This window comes from Alosa sapidissima, chromosome 1 (assembly GCF_018492685.1).
Source record: "Alosa sapidissima isolate fAloSap1 chromosome 1, fAloSap1.pri, whole genome shotgun sequence".
In the NCBI taxonomy this organism is placed as follows: Eukaryota; Metazoa; Chordata; class Actinopteri; order Clupeiformes; family Clupeidae; genus Alosa; species Alosa sapidissima.
In genome coordinates this window covers 29,782,333-29,803,422 of record NC_055957.1, presented here as the reverse complement: position 1 = coordinate 29,803,422, position 21,090 = coordinate 29,782,333, and the positions used below count along the sequence as shown (strand labels likewise).

At 42.9% G+C, this 21,090-nt stretch overlaps 1 protein-coding gene across 1 annotated transcript in view; it reads left to right on the top strand.

Moving 5' to 3' along the window:
* The window catches only part of clstn2a (calsyntenin 2a), a 241,428-nt gene that overhangs the window by 93,313 nt on the left and 127,025 nt on the right, over positions 1–21,090 (top strand). The gene's annotated exons all lie outside the window — the stretch shown is intronic.

Genomic DNA, 21,090 nt, shown 5'->3' with positions numbered 1-21,090 from the left:
AAAGTTAACATTAACAGCTAACGTTAGCGATGTTAGCTCACTAGCTAGCAAACGTTAGCTAATTCTAACATGACGGTTAACAAACGGTTTTGGTTAACATTAATGCTACACTATAAAAACAGTATTTTCCTAATTAATTCCAGTTTTCAATTGGCATACAAAAGTACTGTAGTTCTTACCTTGGATATGATGACGGCAGAGTTTGTACAGCTTGCAGTCAGATGCATGACAGAAAAGTGACGGTTGAAGTCACCACCAGTGGCAGGAGTTGGTTGAAAACAAAAGAAAGGTCACTCTCACGAAAAATTACTTCGAGGTGCGGTTAGTTGTCGCAGCGTGAAACGGAGGTGAACTATGAACTAGTGGATATGACAAGAAAAAATAAGTTGTAGGGGAGAGCCGGGACAGTTGAAACACTTTTTAATTAAACGTAATTTACAAAGCGATCGTACCACACTGAAAGCTAATATTTGGTCACAAGTAACCTACATCTGTCCTCTGTCAAATACAAATGCATTTTCAGCTTTGAACAAAACCGTTCAGGAATTATTACAACAAAAGTGGGACGTGCGTAATGTTTCATTCGTCCCTCCTGGTCGGGACAGTTGAAACAACATAAGGGGACGAATGAAACATACAGTTTAAGCCATATAAACGTCCAACAACTTCGAAATTTTACTACATATCATGAATGGTACTCCCAAAAGGTTTTATTTTAGATAGATTGTTGCAGGGCTATACGTCTTTGTGCATGTCTGTTAACAACTCATTGCCATCATCATGAAGCGTGTATGAAGCGGTTTTTGAAATATCATGCCCTGTGGATGATTCTGCCATGTTTATAGCTAGAACGGTAAGCTTTCCCATTTATATCATGTTTATATTGTTGAAAATGTCGTTTCACTAGGTTTTTACGTGGGTTAGGCCAATGCACATCCAAATAAGTAGGCTTAACGACCCACCGGCCGTCAGTCTCCATAGGATAACATTAGAAAACTCAACCCACTACCTGGTGGGACCAAATGTTTTTTCATCTTCCTAAAACTGTTTTTCTATGTCTTACCTCCATAAATGATTGCTTAAACACAGCTATTTGTGCATTTAATTAAAATACATGGAGTTACAGCCTGGTTGGGACGATTTCAATTGTCCCGACACAGACATATGTCACTATAGCTTGTTTGGCTTTCCATGTAAACAAGCATGCGATATAAAAGTCTGCACTGTAAAAAGTTTAACGTAAAATTTACAGCAACTTGCTGGCAGCAAATAACCAGCAAGTTGCTGTATTTCACTCTACAGTACACCTACTGTATATGAAATCACAGTACCTATGCCTGATACTGTAAATGCAAACTACAGTAGTACTACCAGTGCTGTAATGTATACAGTATTGAATTGTCTACCGTATTTTTAATCACAGTACTTATGGATCATACTGTAACTAAGGACAGTAGTAATACCAGTGCTGTAATATTATATACAGTAATTTTGGGAAATTCATATCCTGCTTTATCTACAGCCAGGATAAATTTGGCTAGACCTAGGTATGGTTTAGGCTACACAAACTTGCATAAATAACCATTGACAACTTGTTATCAGTTTGAAAAGCAAGTACATTTATTCACTTTTTTCCGTTTAGAAATTCTTGTGTGCTGCATCCTAACGTAACGGTTGCAGTCAGCCTGATCCACCACCAGTAGCAGAGTGAAGCAGCACCTAGCAGAAATAGAAGAAAAAAAGATAAACAGTGTTAGATAACAATTTTCAACTGAAACTGAAGGCTACTTAAAAGTGAAACTTTAGAATAATCATTTATATATATACTGTATGTTTTTTGAGTTTACTGTCAAAATGCCAGGCTGAAGATGGTGTTAGCATAACTCAGTTTCGCAAGGTATATTTAACGTTAGCCAGCTGGGTGAGCTCATTGATGATGTTTGCTTGCAGCAACAGCCATTCGCGCTGTTTGTCCGAACAACGGTTAATGATAGTCAGATGTGACTTAAAGGTAACTTATATCTATATTGCTAAAGTTAGCCTATTAAACTCACAAAACCGTACATGATTACGAGGAGTTAACGTTACATAAGTTAGCTGGTAGCAGCTAAACATCCACGTTAACGTTAACCAGCAGCACATCATCTTCAGCCTAACATTGTGACAGTAACATACTAGGCCTAGCACTACTAGCGAATGTTTTATATAAATTATATGAATATAATAAACTGTAACTTACTGAGAACTAAGGTAGGCCTAATACAAATGAGACTGCCATAACGTTAATGTAACATATTCATGATCCGTGCGCTGCCTGGCAGAATGTAAGACAAATCCTTGCACATGGACAGCGCAGAGGTGTAACAGAAGGGGCTAGGGGATGTCCGCCTCCTTGTTGTCCCTGTCAAGGTTGCCATGGTCGTGGACACCTCAACAGGCACAGACAAGGAGGCGGGGGCAGGGCAGGGGGTGATGGTTGGGGTGAGAACAGTCTTTGATGATGCGCGCCTTACACAAGCATCGCTTGCCCTGGATGGCCTCGATGGAGGGGAGTGAGGAACCGGTGATGTGTTGGGCAGTTTTCACCACCCTCTGCAGTGCTTTCCGGTCGTGGGCAAAGCAGTTGCCATACCAAACTGTGACACAGTTGGTGAGGATGCTCTCGATGTTGCAGCGGTAGACGTTCACCAGGATCTGAGGAGACAGATGGACCTCAGAAAGAAGAGACGCTGGTGAGCCTTTTTGATCAGGGTAGAGGTGTTGAGGGTCCAAGAAAGGTCCTCAGAGATGTGGACACCCAGAAACTTGAAGCTGGTAACATGCTCCACCTCAGTCCTGTTGATGAGAATGGGTGTGTGTGTGCTAGCTTTAGACTTCCTGAAGTCCACAATGAGCTCTTTGGTCTTCTTGGTGTTGAGAGCCAGGTTGTTATCAGTGCACCACGATGTTAGGTGCTGGACCTCCTCCCTGTAGGCCGTCTCATCGTTATTGCTGATGAGCCCAATCACCGTAGTGTCATCTGCAAACATGACAATGGTGTTAGAGCCATGTACAGGTGTGCAGTCGTAGGTGAAGAGGGAGTAGAGGAGAGGGCTCGGCACACATCCCTGTGGTACACTGGTGCGATTATATAACCTAACAGACTGAGGTCTGTTGGTTAGGAAGTACAGAATCCATAAGTTTGTTTTTCCTTTTTATCACATACACATATATTGGTAGATGTTTTTTCTTTACCTTGACATGTTTCGACATATACTTCCGTCTTCATCAGAAGGTCACACGGTGGAGTAGTGTGACACGTTTTTATCAGCTGATGTTGTTACGGAGGTGCGATCCACCTCCGTAACAACACCTCCGATCCACAAACTTATTTATCTCAAGTGTAGACACAATGAATAAAATACAAGTAGTCCAGAATCCAGTTACTCAGTTCACTGAGTTTGGTGATCAGTTTGGAGGGGATGATGGTGTTGAACGCTGAGCTGAAGTCAATGAACAGCATTTTTACATACTGTAGGTGTTGCTATTGTCAAGGTGGGACAGGGAAGAGTGAAGTGCCATAGAGATGGCATCCTCTGTGCTCCTGTTCTGACGATGATGAATTCAATGAATAGATTAAAGATCCTTTGTACTTGTTTCAGCTACAATTTAAAAAAAAAAACATTTGTACTGCAGTCCTATGTATGTCATCATTTAACATTAATTTCAACTCGCAATTGAAAGTAAGGAAGGTAGAATAGTAATGATCAATAAGGTCTGCATTCAGGTATTGCCATAACATGTTGCTCTGAAAACTGAATTAGCTTTTTTGCACATAAATCTTGAATTTTATCAACCAAAATGAAGAGCAAAATCGCCTAATGAGTCAAAATATGTATGCCAACATCAAACACCACATATGCATCAGTAATAATAAGATCTGGGCTCTTATGAGTGTTTTAACAAAAAAAGCCAATAGGCGGAATTTCCTTTTTTTTCAAATCAGAGGTCAACTTTGAAGGCCTATACAGCCACAAAGCTACAAGATCCAACTTGCTATCATACCATTTTATACTCCAGAGATATGTAGCTTTCAGAAAAATATAGTGAGAATTTGCCCCCCCCCAAGTGGTAGTGACGACCCCCTGTGGCTCATGGACTAATAAAACATTAACGTTAATGCCACCGTCACAGCAACAGCAACTATGATAGCTAGCCTAACGTTACTTACTTAGTTGATCCAACAAGCATGGATGAGTTTGTAAGTTAGACAGTACAACGTACATAGACTGTACACATGCCCGAATTTAATGTAGTACAATTTCACAATGAAACATTAACGTTACATAAATAAATGCTTGCTTACCATTAAGGTGGAGTTGCGAACTTGACAGAGTGCTGAACACCGTTGGTCTGACTCTGACTGAACTGTTGCTCAAAAATGATCTCCCGCCGGACAGACAATATCTTTTCAAAATGATGATTTGGATGGAAAATCAACATAATATCAATGTCACCTTGCTATCTGGGAGCTTAACTTTGTATTTATGTACAAAAAGAAAACAGAAAACCCCAACTGATTTTCCGCCATGTTTTTTCAAAATTTTCAAAAAGCTGACAAGTGAGGGAGGAGTCAAATGTATTACTGTGTTATGATTCGCAGCAAATTTGTATTACTGTAGTTTGACCATTTTTGACTATAATTCATAGCGAAACCACAGCAACATACTGTATTCACAAATACAGTACACATTTTTCTCAAAAACAGCAGTGATGCTGTGAAAATCACAGAATCTTGTTACAGTGTGGGATTGTGGAGAACACTAAATGGTCTACTGAATAAGCATTAAGTCAAACCTTTAAATGAAAAACACTCATTGATAATCGAAAAAATGTAACCGCTAATGAAGTTTACTTTTGCGCATCAAAACTCGTTTATCACCAGTAACTCCGTGATAAAATGACATAGCAGGAAGATATTTGGCTGATAGAAGGAGGTTAACATGCTCTATGTTTTGACTGAAGGACGTCGGTCTATCATCATTACACTCGGAGAAAACTGGATTGTTTCATTCGTCCCGTGTTTCAATCATCCCGGCTCTCCCCTACCAATTGTGTCATTGGTGTTCAACACTAAAACCCAAATATATAAGTTATCTGAACAACAGTATTAAATTAAAGTCTACTTGGTTAAATATTACAAGTTAACATAACTAAAAGGGAAACTATTTTTTTACAGTGAAGCTGTCACCAACATTGTCAGGGATATGTTGAGGAGGTGATAATTGAAGTTGCACATGGAGCTCAAACAACTGCTGCTGTTGTTATTTTTGTCTTTTTTTGTTGAATGTGACAAAGCTCACACACAGGCATGGACTGCATCAGCACAACTAAGGATGCACAGGGGGTGTAAAAATCAGCACAACACAGACAGTGTTAGAGGCACTGGAAGGAACACCGCATACAGTATACACACACACACACACACACACACACACACGCACACACACACACACACCTTTTGTTTCAAGCAATTTGAAGGGAAGTCAAGAATTATTCAAGTTGAAAGACAACAAGCAATGATCATCAGTGTAGTTCATGGAATGAAAGTTGGTGCTATTATCACTAACTACCACCACCATCACTATTACTGCTGTGTGCTACTGCAGCAGCTATATTTACTGCCACTATTGATGAAAAATTCAAATGCGTTAACAATGATGAAACACTGGAAAAAAGTGTGCGCATAATAATTTGTTATGAGCACACTCTCATCATCAAATATGGATGCGTGCCTGAGAGAACGTCTCCACCAGCCCCCAGCTGCCTTGAAATGTTATGCTATGGCACAGCCCCAAACCACCCCCCCCCCCCCCCCCCACACACACACACACCCCGATCCCACAGGTGAGCGATGCCATATGCTGCACCGCTGCACACCTGAGCACCGGGGACATCAAACTTCACAGAGAGGAGAGCAGGCTGGGGCGGTTGTACAACCAGTATGCAGGACACACGTAACAGATAATGGACTCTACGGCATTCGGTTCACAGAAAGAAATGCACTTTACCACCTTGAACGTGCATTTCTTTCTATGAACCGTACGCCATGTCGTCCATTATCCCGCTTATACCACTGTTGCCACTTGCGTTGTGTTCATTTGCTGTAATAATTTAAACGTTTTAATCGCTAAAACTGTCTTGTTTGTAGGACTACTTCTTTCCGCCACTTATCAACTCATTTCTCAACTTGCAGGACAAACTACTGTTACCAGTTCTGCATGGCAATGGGAAATTCAACCAAGCAGTGGTATAATGGAGATTAGGCAATTAATGGACTTAGATGGAGGTATTGCCGGCTCGGCTTTCTCTACAGAGTTGCATTTTCAGTGTGCCTCTCACAATACTGTGTCTGAGTTTGTGTGTGTATGACATTGTATGGTAATGTGAATGCATGTGAATGCATGTGAAACCGTGAGAGGCAAAGAGAGAGAGGGAGAAAGAGAGAGAGATGGAGAGATGGGGGGGGGTGATGGAAAAGCAGTCCCCCCCCATTTGCCTGGGAGCCCATTTCCCTGCTGAAGGTGGCTCTGCAGCCACTGATCAAACCTCTCAGGTGTCGGCATGAGGGATGGGTCTGATGGAGGAGAGAGAGAGATGGGGGAGAAGAAACACTTCCACTGAGAGAGAAAAAAATATAAAAAGAGACAAAAAGAAAGAGGGAAAGAGGATGAAAAGGGAACACCAAAAGCCCTTCTTGTCACTCCCTCTCTCCCCCTCCCATCCCCACTTCTGCCTTTTCCTTTCGTTTCCTCTCGACTTCCTCTTGCCCGCTCCCCAGCTCCTTTGTGTTGAGCGTAATCTGTGCGCTAGTTCTGACTAAGAGGCGAGTCAGGGCTGGACATGAAGAGGGGTGGTGCACATCAAAGGGCCCTTGTCTTGGGGGGACGCAGTGATTCAGACAGGGGCTCGTGTGTGTGTGTGTGTGTGTGTGTGTGTGTGTGTGTGTGTGTGTCTGTTTGTGTGTTTGAGAGAGAGTGAGAGAGAGTATGTGGGTGTGAGAGAGACAGAGAGAGAGAGTGCTTGTGTGTGTGTGTGTGTGTGTGTGTGTGTGTGCGTGCGTGCGTGCATGTGCGTGTGTGTGTGTGTGTGTGTGATGGAGGCAAAAGCTCTCGTGTGAGCCGAAGAGGATGAAAACAGCTACACAACTCACAGCCACTTCACTCCAGTCATCTCTCTTTTCCCCCTTTTCTCTTCTCTTCTTTTATTCCATTTTTTGCACGTTCCTTTTTGTTCTTTTTTTTTCTGCTCTCGTCTCCACACCCTGTGTTTTGCCTGAGAGGCCGTGAAGATGGGGAGAGGACGAGACTGCTGACAAATGTCAGGGCTATCTGTTTGGAGGGGGAGAAAACAAGTGAAATGAGAGGTTGAGAGAGAGAGCGAGAGAGAGAGAGAGAGAAAGAGGCAGTAGAAACCTATGAAGTGTCACTAGAAGTAATAAAGGGCAGAGCAGTCAGCTATTTGGCTAATCAGAAACTATGGAAAAAGTAAACAGAGAGACAGACAGAGAGAGAGAGAGAGAGAAAGAGAGAGAGAGAGAATGATAAATAGATAGATACTTTATTGATCCCCAGGGGAAATTCAAGGTCTCAGTAGCATACAGACAACACACACACACATTCACTAACAGCAGAAAAAGTAATTCAAAGTATATAATATAAAAAAAAACACAACTAAGCAATAAGGACAGTAGAAGATTAAGAATATACTAAATATACTGTACTAAAATACAGTCTATATATCTATATAATATATTAAGAAAGGTATAAGTGTGGCCACAGTTCGGGTGTGGCATGGAGGGAGGGTTTATGCATATGTGCTAATATAGCACGCAAACAGTGAGGCAGAAGACAGTGGTAAAGTGGCTAGTGGACAGACAGTTCAAAACATGCAGGGGGTGAAGAGGCAGACAGACTATGCGGAGAAGTCTATTTCTCCTCTTCCCTTAAGTGAAGCATTGAACAGTTCAATGGCCCTGGGGACGAATTACTTCCTCAGTCTGTCTGTTGTGCAAGGCAGTGAGTGAAGTCTCCAGCTGATCAGGCTCTTCTGCTTAACAATAGTGCTGTGGAGTGGATGACACTCATTGTCCAAGATATTGATCAGTTTGTTCAGGGTCCTTTTGTCAGATATTGAAGTGATGCACTCCAGTTCAGCTCCCACTACAGAGCCAGCTTTCCTTACCAGCCTGTCAAGTCGCCCTGCATCCTTCTTTCTTGTGCTTCCTCCCCAACATACCACTGCATAGAAGAGGACGCTGGCAAAAACAGACTGGTAGAACATCCTGAGGAGCTTGCTGCACACATTGAAGGACCGCAGCCTCCTCAGAAAGTACAGCCCGCTCTGCCCTTTCTTGTAGAGTGTGTCAGTGTTGGCTGACCAGTCCAGTTTATTGTCCAGGTGGAGACCCAGATACTTGCTTACCACCTCAACATTGACCCCATCAATGGAGACTGGTAGCAGAGTGGGCTTAGACCGGCGGAAATCCACCACCATCCCCTTGGTCTTTGAAGTGTTGAGTTCAAGATTATTGAGTTTGCACCATTGCACAAAGTCCTCAACCAGGCTCCTGTACTCCTCCTGCCCTTTCCTGATACACCCCACAATTGCAGTATCGTCAGAAAACTTCTGCATGTGGCATGACTCGGTGTTGTAGCAGAAGTCAGATGTGTACAGGGTGAACAGGACTGGAGAGAGCACAGTTCCCTGTGGCGCTCCGGTGCTGCTGATCACAGTGTCAGAGAGACAGTTCTTCAGTCTGACGAACTGTGGTCGCTCGGTCAGGTAATCTGTAATCCAGGTTACCAGGTGAGCATCCACACCCATCTGCAAGAGCTTGTCTCCCAGTCTGAGGGTTTGGATGGTGTTAAAAGCACTTGAGAAATCAAAGAACATGATTCTCACAGCACTTTTCCCCTTGTCTAGGTGAGAATGTGTCCTGTGTAGAAGATAAGTGATGGCATCGTCCACGCCCACTTTCTCCTGGTATGCAAACTGTAACAGGTCTAGTGCATGGCGTACCTGGGGTCTGAGCATACCTAAGACCAGTCGCTCCATTGTCGACAGGTCTGTAGTCATTAAGCTCACTAGGGTGTGGCTTTTTAAGGACAGGGGTGAGACATGATGTCTTCCACAGTGTTGGAACTTGTCCAAGGCGTAGACTCAAATTGAAGATGTGCTTCAGTGGCTCCCCCAGTTCAGCAGCACAGGCCTTGAGTAGCCTTGGACACAGTCTGCCAGGCCCCGCTGCCTTATTTGTGTGAAGTTTCTTTAGTTTAGCTATCACTTGATTTGCTGTGATGATGGGGGGTGTAAGGGGAGGGGAGCATCTGGGATCTGTGTGTCTGATGGCTGTTGACTGAGGTCGTTGTCACCACATTGTTCGTGATCGCCATGTGGGGTGCCATGTGGGGTGCGATATCCAGTGATGGTGGGGGTACGATAGCCTGTGATGGTGGAGGTGAGTGTTGCACTGGTAATGAGGGGGTGTGGGGGTGGGGGCTGGGGGATGACCACCTCCTTGATGTCCCTGTCAAGGCTGCCAGAGTCGTGGACGCCTCCACAGGGACAGGCAAGGAGGCGTCAGGCGGGGGCAGAGCGTGGGGTGATGGTGGCTTTGGTCGTTGGGTGTCACCGGGATGCAGAGCTGGAGAGACTGGGAGGCTGGGAGGTGGGGGTAGGGCAAGCACGTAAACAAGAGCAGTGTCTGAGTCAGCCGGGGGTGGTGGACAGACCACTGCCATTGGAGCTGGAGCAGGGCAGTCAAACCTGTTGTAGAAGCTCCACAGAGCTGCTGCTCTTCTTCAGGCCAGTGATAATCTTCATGCCGTCCAATGCCTCATTCATGTTGTTTTCCTGCAACTTCTGTTCCACCTTTCTTTTTGTAGTCCTCCTTAGCCTCCTTCAGCTTGACTTTGAGTTCCCCTTGCACGCGCCTCAGCCATGTCTCCCTTTCTGTACGACACCTTTTTCCTATTAAGAAGGGTCTTGACATTGCTTGTTATCCAAGGCTTGTTATTGGGAAAGCAGCGTACAGTTCTGGTGGGAACAACAATGTCCATACAGAAGTTCAGGTAGTCAGTTGTGCACTGTGTGACTTCCTCTAAGTCCTCTCCATTCTGTAACACACTCCAGTCAGTGCACTCGAAGCAGTCTCTCAGAGCCTTATCCGCTTCAGGTGTCCACTTTCTGAAGGTGCGTGTGGCAACTGGTAGCTTCTGTACTTTGGGCTTGTACATTGGCTGGAGATGAATGAGGTTGTGGTCTGACTTTCCCAGTGGGGGAAGGGGGTTTGCACTGTATGCATCCCTCATGTTTGCATACACGAGGTCTATTATCCTGTTTTTCCTTGTAGGGCAGTCAACAAACTGGTAGAAATTTGTGAGTGTGAATGTTATCTGTGTTTTGTGAGTGTGAATGTTATCTGTGTTTTGTGTGTGTGCGTGTGTTTATGTGTGTGTGTGTGTGTGTGTGTGTATGTATGTGTGTGTGTGTCTGTGTGTGTGTGTGTGTGTTGTCCATGAACTTTTCTCTGCTCTCCCCGCCTATCCGTTCTCCCAGTGCGCCTTTCTGTACTGGAAGTAGAATTCTAGTGTGTGATTCACCTGGCCCTATTGATGAAAGAATGAAACTGCAGAAAATAAGTCTCAAGCATTTTATATACACACACACACACACACACACACACACACACACACTTGTGCGTTCTCCTCCTCAGCAGCTGGATCCTCCCTCAGTTGAGCTTGGCCTTGGATGGGTTCCAGTGGGTTTAGCATCAGCCCTGCGCCCCGCATAAATTTTAAATGAACATCTCTCTCTGCAGGCTACACAGGAGTCTAAATAGCATAACAGAAGGGTATTTATAAAGGAAGCAGAATAGAATATACTGAATGTGTTAATCTGTGTGTGAGAGAGAGAGAGAGAGATAGAGATTCTCCAGATGTTTAATTAACCACAAGCTCGGTTTCTGTGTAGATTTGAACACAGCTCAAAAGTGGATCTGATTTGGGCTGTATAGTATTCAGCTACAAACAGTAATGGACAGTCCCATATGCCCAAATCAGCCCCAAACACATATTTTTACAACATCTTTAATTATTGTAAACATGTTACATTTACTGAAGCATACTCAGTCACATGAACGCAATTCCAGTTTCAAAATATATGTATGTATGTCCTGGTAACACATGATGTTTTAGGCGCTCTAAATGAAGTGTGATTATTATTAGGTGAATTATGACAGTCTTGTACCTTGCACCATATGTACCATGTAGAGGGGAATTCTGACTTTACATTCAGTTTGAACCTAACCACCATGCTAACTCCAATCTCCATTTACTACTGTACTTAACAGGGTAGTAGCAATGCTACATGTTATGTTATAGTTGTGATAGAACTTGTTATGTTGTAGTTGTTATAGTTGCACCTTAAAGGGACACCAGGCAATGTTTTCGTGTGAATTAATCATCTTCGTAAGTCGGTATATGGTTAAATGACTCATTACAGGGCGAATGAAGAGTCTCTCGCCCGCCCCTACTGCCTGTAGGAAGAATATCCCACTTGCAAGTTCAGTGTATTGTACCCGCCGACCTTCAGTCTCACAAAGTCTCAGAAGTCGCGAGAAGCAGGATCAGTTTACATCCTGCATCCCCAGTAGGCAGACGCTAGGGGAAATTTCATAGAGAAAAAGCATCAGGCTTGCCTGATGTCCCTTTAATATTTCGTAACACGTTCTGTATTTGTGTTATGTACATGTGTTTTGTACTTTTACTCCCTCTTTCAGTCTATGCTCCCTGCTCTGGCTCCGTTCGTTCTTCTAATTCCTTGTGTTTTCTGGTAGACGCTCCGTTCGTTTCCAGGGTCTCTCGCGCTGGTTTCACTGCAAACTGCGCGCAGCTAATGAGCGTATGAAACGTCATCACGTAGCATTACGACACAGTGGTCATGAAAAATGTAGGAAGTACTGCCAGGGGGACATATGACCGAGAACAGAGCCTTATGTATCATGCATGTAATGCCTCATGCATCACCGGCCAAACTGGCTAGTAAGTTTTTATTAACACCCGCCAAAATGAATTTTAACCCGCATTTGGCGGGTTAATGGGTGTTAATTTAGAACCCTGGTGACCATTTGTTTACCACTTAACAAACTGGGTGATAGTTCATAGTTTATCAGGGTCAATTGACCTTGGAGTGATCTTGTTCTGACATTCCAAACATTGTGTCAGGTTGGGTAGTATTTTACAGTATAAACCTTGTCTACTTAAAAACAACATCAAATGTTAGCCCGGTAGATTTAATGAGTTTTCTTGGGGTGTGGTGGAGACCATGTGTGCATGTTCTTTTTCCTGTCTTTCTTTGGGAAGGTCCAGAGTTCAAAGCCTCTTGTGCTCCAGAGCGCTGGTGGGTGCAGGTAATCGACTTCCCGCCTAAGTGATGTCATTGTTGCAAGCTTTGCATCATGGAGCCCTGGCAGACTGTGTCCATTCTCTCTCTCACACACACACACACACACACACACACACAGCTTTCATCTTCCTAAGAAGAGGATGAGGCAAAATGTCAGTCTGTTCCTCTCCAGATCCTCTCCACGCGGCTCAGCCCTCGGCCCCTCAGCCCTGCCCTGACATGCCTGCTCCCGTGCCTTTGTGGAAGCCACGGCAAAATAACTTCCACACCCACACAACACACTGCGCTGAACAGAACTGAAAGACCAGCAGTCTCATGTCATGCAGCCACTTCATGTCGTTTGTGTGGACTCCTTACACTCCATAGCACCTTTTGCACTGCTGCCAAATAGGAGAAAACAATTCTATATGTTTTACAAACATTGGAGCGACTTTATAGTTTCCTTTCATCATGTTCATTCAAAGGAATGTATTATATCTCTTGAACTTTGCAGCCACAAAATGGCTCTTGAATATCCATCACTTAACAGTGAACAAAACAGTGAAATGACTCGCAAATGACCTAATCTGGTTTAATTCTATGGGTAAGGAGATGCATGAATGCATCAGTTGTGTACATAATAGCGAGTGTGCAATGCTGACTGTAGTGGAGAAAATGAATACATTTGGACAATATTTTAATGGCCATCTCCCAGGCTCCTGCTGCTGCCTGGCCTTGTGTCTTCAGTGTGCTCACTTCCTCAGAGGATGCTCTTTAACCTTCTAACACTGTTCTGATCAAAAATTACCGATTTACACATTCCCTGTACCATAAATATGGCATTTTTCATCAAATTGCCTCAAGACCTTATGATATCCTTCACAAAAGGCATTTGAACACATGGAATTTATTGTGACTAATTTCTTTGAATTTTGAGTGATTTATTCAACTTGGTCACACTTTTTTTGTTTACGGTCAAAAATGACCGCCATAGGAAATGAATACGAAAGAGTATAATTTTCATCAAGGAGATGAAAAGGGCCAGTCACATTACACGCGATATGCGCTATGAAATGCATTATTTTGCGCGCGCAAAAACTGGTCAGCCGCTGCGCTCAGCAAAGCGCAGCACAAGCGGCATTTTGCTGCTTTGCCACCCTTGCGCGTGCCGCGGTCAAGTTCAATTAGGTTGTACCGCGGCGCGCTGTACATGTAAGACATTGGTATTTTGCGCTGAGACCAGCGGCAAGCACAACAAAAATCTTTGGGACGTTACCTCAACCAAGAGCAACCTAGCGGCGAGCGCAGCTTAAGACATCTCCGTACACGCACTCCTACTACTTTCCTGTGCTTGTGTGCCCATTCTACACAAGAATCATACTTTCCACAAGAAAGCTTAGAGTAAATTATGGGAGCCCAGTGTTTTCTTGAACTAATGTAGGCTGCTTCTCTCCCAATGTGAACCACACCTGCCAAACAAATCAATCTTGTGTAAACTAGATGTACCGCATATCGGTACAAAATATGACCGCCGCTCAGTCCTGTACATCCATTCCGCGAAAATAAATCATATAAATGAATTTGTCTCCATCTTCTACTCCATCCCCCACTCTTGAAACTTTTGTGTATGCTTGTTTGGAATGTGTGTTTGCGGGCCGCACACAAAGTAGCCTACTGGCGCTGCAAAGGTGAATATATTTGTAGCACTTGCCAAAAAAATTGTAGCATTGTTATAAAACCTTTAAAATATCTAAACAATCACAAGTAGGGCAGTTCATCACAGTCCATCCATTGCAACTGGACTGATGAAAGGTACACCTGTAGGCTACATTGTATTTAGGAAAAGCAGAAGGTAGCATAATGTATTTATTTATTTATTATTAAACAAAACAATCCCCGTCAGTTCCATGCAGTTTTCAACAGCTATCAAGAAGAGAGGTCATGTCATGGATTTTTGTGAATGTTTCTTCTTCTACATATGCATAAGTTTAGTCATCTAGTTCATATGATATTCAGCTTTATTGTCAATGCACAAATTAAATACCAGTAGTCTAAAACAAAATGCCGTTTTACCCAGTGGTGCAAATAACTGACATGTCCTAAAGGGCCTTCATGAAATGCGTTGCTAGACTGTTCATACACATTTTAACGGGCCAAGTTGAAGAGCTACTGTCCGTTATTGTTTGTTCAAATAATATGCTGATTCATGTTCCCTTGCTTTTTGCAACTAGGTCCATGGTTAGTCTGGCTAGTCAAGCTAAATCTTTTAAGAAATCGAAAAGGAATCGCCGGCAGATCAGGCTGAGTTCACCCAGCCTAGTCCATTGTAGGCGCCCGATAGGAATATTGTTTAATTTTGCAATTGAGATATCCACGCACTGGCGCCCCCCCACAAATTATTCACTTTGACGAATTGATGTAGTTTCAGTCCTAGTTACTTTACTTTGAGCCATGCTCTTCCTTACTTGAATCACCTTTGAAAATAGAGGATTGAAGTAGCCTATATGGGTGTTTGGGAATGAACGTTGACTCAGATGCTATACTATACACCAACTGGCCTGTAGTTGGCCGGTATTCTGTGAATATCTCGAGAACCGTAGGGCCTAGGAGGTCCACCTTTTTTATGTATGTTGGTCTTAAGGGGGCATGTCAACCCATCCCATTACCACTTATTTCATGTATAGCGCCACCTAGTTAAAAATTAAAAAGCAAAAAATTAGGTGTTTTCATCACAATATCTCTGGCTGACAAGGTCAAAACTGCACGAAATTAAAAGTGTAGGATCATTATGACACCCTCCGAATGCATGCCAAGTTTTGTGTACTTTCGTTCATGGGGGGCCTTACAATAAAATAATTTATGTGTACATTTAGTGACGTACACCAACAAGGATTCCCGGGACACTGAAAGACCGGTGTACACAAAACTTGGTGGGCATGTACCCCCACATGGATAGCATGGAACCGTCATTCTTCGTTTTGATCTGTAGCCCCCCCCCCCCCCCCCCCCGCTGGACTGGACCCCCGAAAGGAGGGTAGGGCAGACACAGTTCTCTGTGAATAGCTTGAGAACTGTATGGCCTAGGATGACCAATTTTTTCCGTATGTTTGCCTCCAGGGGTCATGTTAACCCATTCCATGTGCACACATGTGCATAAACAGATACACACGCACACACATACATTTACAGTAATCATACGTATGACACATACTCACACAGTAGACATATGTACGCATGCATGCACATGCACAAACACACATACGCAGGCAAACACACAAGCACGCACATACACACACACACACACCCACACACATAAACATAAATTTGTACACGCACACATGCACACAATTCAAGAATTTTTCCCGTCATCTACTCCCTGAATTTTTGGTCATTGATACCCGGGACACCGAACCACCGGGGTACATGAAATTTGGTGGGTATGTAGCCCCACTAGACTTTTACGGAAAAATTTCATTTCGTCCCCGGGGACCACCACCAACCCCCCGTTCTGGGCCCCCTGAACCGCAAAAAAAAAAAAAGTTTTTCCTAAATAACTACCTGAACCGTGGCACTGAGGATGAAGAATCTTTTATGGTATGTTGGTCTCAAGGGCCCACATCAACCTGGCTCATAATCACTCATTTGTGATTTGCACCCCCACCCCCCGGTAAAAAATGAAAATGCAATATTATTCTGCTTTAATCGCCCCTATCTTCAGTTAAGATGTTCAGAACTGCACCAAATTTTATGTGTATGATTGATCTGGCATTCTCCGGGGGTATGCCAAGTTTCGTAGAATTTCATCCATGGGGGGGTCTAAAAAAATTAGGTTATGTGTACATTTAGTGACTGTACACTCATTGGCCTGTAAATGGCGGTGCACACATATACACATGCACACACACAGGCACCCACATACTATCGGTATTAGAACGGCCGATACATAATTACAAATTCAGTAGGATTAAAAGAAAGCCAAAATAAATATTCATCATCATCATCATCATGGCTGCATTTTCAGTATTGGCGAGAAGTAGTCGTTTGTCCACTAGATGGCGCATCATTGCAGTGAGACGTAATTTTGTTGAAAGTTAAAAGTGGGTTGGAAAAAACAATGGACGCTTCATACAAGGACTGTAATTTACCACAGCGAACATCTAATAAGGATAGGACGATGTTCACATGAAGTGTAATTCCCATTTCTTCTTGAAGCCGAAAAAAATCTGAGGATGTTTATCGGACATGCTTGGTTTTTACTGCAGGTACGTTAATCTTGTAATATCAATAAGGACCTAGGTAATGTTACCGTTAGCGTTGGTTGAGTGATGGAGGCATTTGATTTATTGCATTTGTAGAAAACTATAAATGCGGTTATACCAAGCAAATGTATAGCAGCACTGTTTGTATCTTTCGACTGTCATTTATTGCACGTGCTACAAAATCATTCTGTGCAATGGAAGATTTACCAACGTTACACCGGTCTGATACAGTTTTGCCTATACATGCGTGAGACTGAGACGCCTGTTTATTTTGTTTTCAGTGCGTGCAGGGTGTGAGAGGGGAATCGATGTGCTTTGATTACAGCTTGGTAGTTGTAGTCTGTGAAATTAAAAAGCACGTGTGTGTGAAGTATCCAAACAATGACACCTTCATTTCATTATGGCTGCTTTAGCAAAACACCTTAAGCTACTGTGTAGTGGGTCCCATTTAGAAGTGGCTACTTCATTCGCGCTTTCCTTGACTCATGGAGCTGCGTGAATGTTATTACAACTTTTCGCCACGATATGACAGTTTAAGTCCGCTTGATACTGTAAGGCGTAAGCCATTGGTTTCCAAAGGAGATTTTATTTGTGTCGCCAGCATAGCCTATTGACAATTTATGTTGTAAATAGGCCTACCTTATAATCCTACCTGTAGCTTAGGGAAGCTAACAGCTTTCTATTAGGATCTAGTTTGTTAGTTACCGTTTTGTCATAACTCCCTGATGCATTTTTGCATTTAGAATAGCCAGAGCGTGTATATCTCAATCGGAAAATTAAACAATATCGGGTGCCTATGGACTAGGCTGGGTGAACCCAGCCTGATCTGCCCGCTATTTATTTTTTGATTTCTTAAAAGATTGAGCTTGGTCTGATGAAAGCCAGACTAGCCATGGACCTCAGTTACACAATGCAAGGGAACATGAATCAGCCTATATTTGCACTAACAATAACGGACAAAAGCTCTTCAACTTTGGCCCGTTAAAATGTGTATGAACAGTCTAGCGACGCATTTCATCAAGGCCCATTTGGACATGTCAGTTATTTGCACCACTGGTTAGATGTAAAACAGCATTTCGTTTCAGACTAGGCTACTGTTACTTAATTTGTGCATTAACAATAACGTTTCAGACTACTGTTACTTAATTTGTGCATTGACAATAAAGTATTACATGAACTAAAGATGACTAAAATCTTATGTAGAAGAAGAAACATTCACAAAAAATCCATCCATCCAAAAATGACCTTTGTTTTTGATAGCTGTTGAAAACGGCATGGAACTGACAGAGATGTTTTTGTTTAAAAATACATAAAAAAAAAAAAATAAATAAATAAATAAATGAATAAATAACATTATGCTGATACCTTTTGCTTTTCCCAAATACAATGTAGCCTACAGGTGTAAGTGACCTTTCATCAATCCAGTTGCAATGGATGAACTGTGATGAACTGCCCTACTTGTGATTGTTTAGAGATTTTAAAGGTTTTATAACAATGCTACATCTTCTTTGGCTATTCTACAATCTATTCACCTTTTCAGCACCAGTAGGCTACTTTCTGTGCAGCCGCACACACACACTCAGGCATGCCAAACAAGCATACACAAAAGTTTCAAGAGTGGGGGATGGAGTAAAATATGGAGACAAATTGAAGTGTGATTTATTTTCGCGGAACGGATGTACAGGACTGAGCAGCGGTCATATTTTGTACCGCTATGCGGTACATCTAGTTTTACCTACTCTAGGCTATTGATATAATTTAAGATTAACGTAGCCTACCTGCAGTAAAAACCAAGCATGTCCGATAAACATTCGCAGATTTATTTCGGCTTCAAGAAGAAATGAGAATTACATGTCATGCAGAAATCATCCTACCCATATTAGACGTTCTCAGCGGTAAACTACAGTCTTGTCCTTGTAGGAAGCGTAGTGTATTTCCAACCCACTTTAGATTAACTTCCAACAAAATTACGTCTCACTGCAACGATTCGCCATCTGGTGGACAAACGACTATACGTATACGTGACGCCAATACTGGAAATGCAGCCAAATTATTATGATGAATATTTGGTTTTCCTTTAATCCTACTGAATTTGTAATTATGTATCGGCCGTTGTAATTGCCGATACTGATGGTATGTGCGTACCTGTGTGTATATGTGTGCACCACCATCTACAGGCCAATGAGTGTACAGTCACTAAATGTACACATAACTTAATTTTTTTAGACCCCCCCATGGATGAAATTCTACGAAACTTGGCATACCCCCAGAGAATGTCAGGTTAATCATACACATAAAATTTGGTGCAGTTCTGAACATCTTAACTGAAGAGAGGGGCGATTAAAGCAGAATGATATTGCATTTTCATTTTTTACCGGGGGGGGGGGGGGGTTGCAAATCACAAATGAGTTGACTGGGCTAGGTTGATGTGGGGCCTTGAGACCAACATACCATAAAAATGTCTTCATCCTCGGTGCCACGGTTCAGGTAGTTATTTAGGAAAAACTGCATTTTTTGGGTTTCGGGGGGCCCAGCGCGGTGGGGGAGTGGCCGGGGACCAAACAAAAATTTTCCGTAAAAGTCTAGTGGGGCTACATACCCACCTAATTTCATGTGCCCCGGTGGTTCGGTGTCCCGGGTATCGTTGACCAAAAATTCAGGAAGTAGATGATGGGGGGGGAAAAAAAAACAAAAAAAAAAAACTTTGACAATCCCTATATGACCGCTTTGCTAGCTTCGCTAGCGGCGGTCATAATTATAGGAACCATGTGAGCAAATATATTGCCTATACTTTTAAGTAAACTGGCAAATGTATTGTCTGCATTTGTTAGAAACAGAGTTATATATGTAATACTTTACTTTTTAATTATGCTGGCATATGTCTGTTTCTTTCCACACTTGCAACTGCTTGTACACTTTATGTGTGCCTCCTAATTTATTATTTCATTCTACTTTCTTTTTACTTTTAATCCTGCCTGCCTCCCTTCTTTATCCTACAATGTTCAGTCACAGTGCTTTGAGTACATGATAAAGTGCTCTACAAATAAAATGCAATCAGAGTGCAGGTTTTGTACTGGGGTTTGAGGCCCTGTGGGGTGACTGCTTTCTCCTGTCGCTACATAATGCCAGAAGTGAAAGGGCTTGCTGCTAATGGAAGTGTGCTTAAAGTAAGAGCTGTATGAGGGACCCTTTGTCAGGGTTGTGCAGGAGTATAAGGAGATGGGGCGGAGACAAAGACAGGTGACAGGCAGGTAACACAAAGCACATGGGGAACAGGCAAAAACAAACACAGGACAATACACAAAATGGCCACCAGGGTGGCAAAACCCAACGGTCCGGGCCAGATCCTGACACCCTTAGGTCAGGTTGACCCCTGTATGAGGGCCCCCATGAAAAGGCGATGCATTAGTGAGGCACTCTGTGTCTGTGATTAACAGTGGATAGAAGGTTGGAAGAGGGGCACCTGTTTGTATGAAGTGCATGAGTGTGCTTCATGAAGTTTTACAAAATGCCAGCGCTATGGTTGAGTATGTGCCCTGACTACCATACCAACATCCATTGAGGCAACAAATCTTGAAATTATATACATAAAAAATATTATTATTACTATTTTTATAGTGTACATTTTTAATTTATGTTAAAGTTTTGCCACTTTGCCGCCCTTGCGCGTGCCGCGGTCAAAGTTCAATCAGGTTGTACCGCGGCATGCTGTAAGTCATTGGTATTTTGCGCTGAGCCCAGCGGCAAGCACAACAAAAATCTTTGAGACGTTACTTCAACCAAGAGCAACCTAGCGGCGAGCGCAGCGAATACCGTGTACAATGTGATAGCCCCTTAAGACATCTCCATACACGCACTCCTACAAATAAGAGCTGTACGGTCAAATTTGACCGCGAACAGTAAATTAAGGGGGGTAGCAACGCACAGTGTTTAAAGGATAAACAAGCTCATTCACAGGCTTTGCTTGACCTCAGACATGGCCCTGTGGATGAACGAATGAACCTGTTCCTCCATATCTTAGAATCTATTCTTGCCCTGAAGAAGGTTCTGGATTCAGCCAAAGACCATAAATGCATTTAAATAAGTACACTCACACACACACACACACAAACACACACACACACACACACACACAGCCAAAGATTATTCAAATGACCAGGCAATATCCACCAAAACAGGATATAAAACTGTTTTATTTGTAAGGTCACATTGTGGTGCTGCCACTAAGAGCTTAGTACAAACACTCAAAAAGTAATTATCAAGTCATTGTGCATTGCAATATTCAAATGTCAATCACTGTGTAATTACACTGTGTGCGTTGTCGTTGTTTTCTTGGAGTGTTATTTAAAATGGGTGAATGGTGGACAATGTGAAGTGGATGAACAAGAGAGCAGCTCACTGGCAC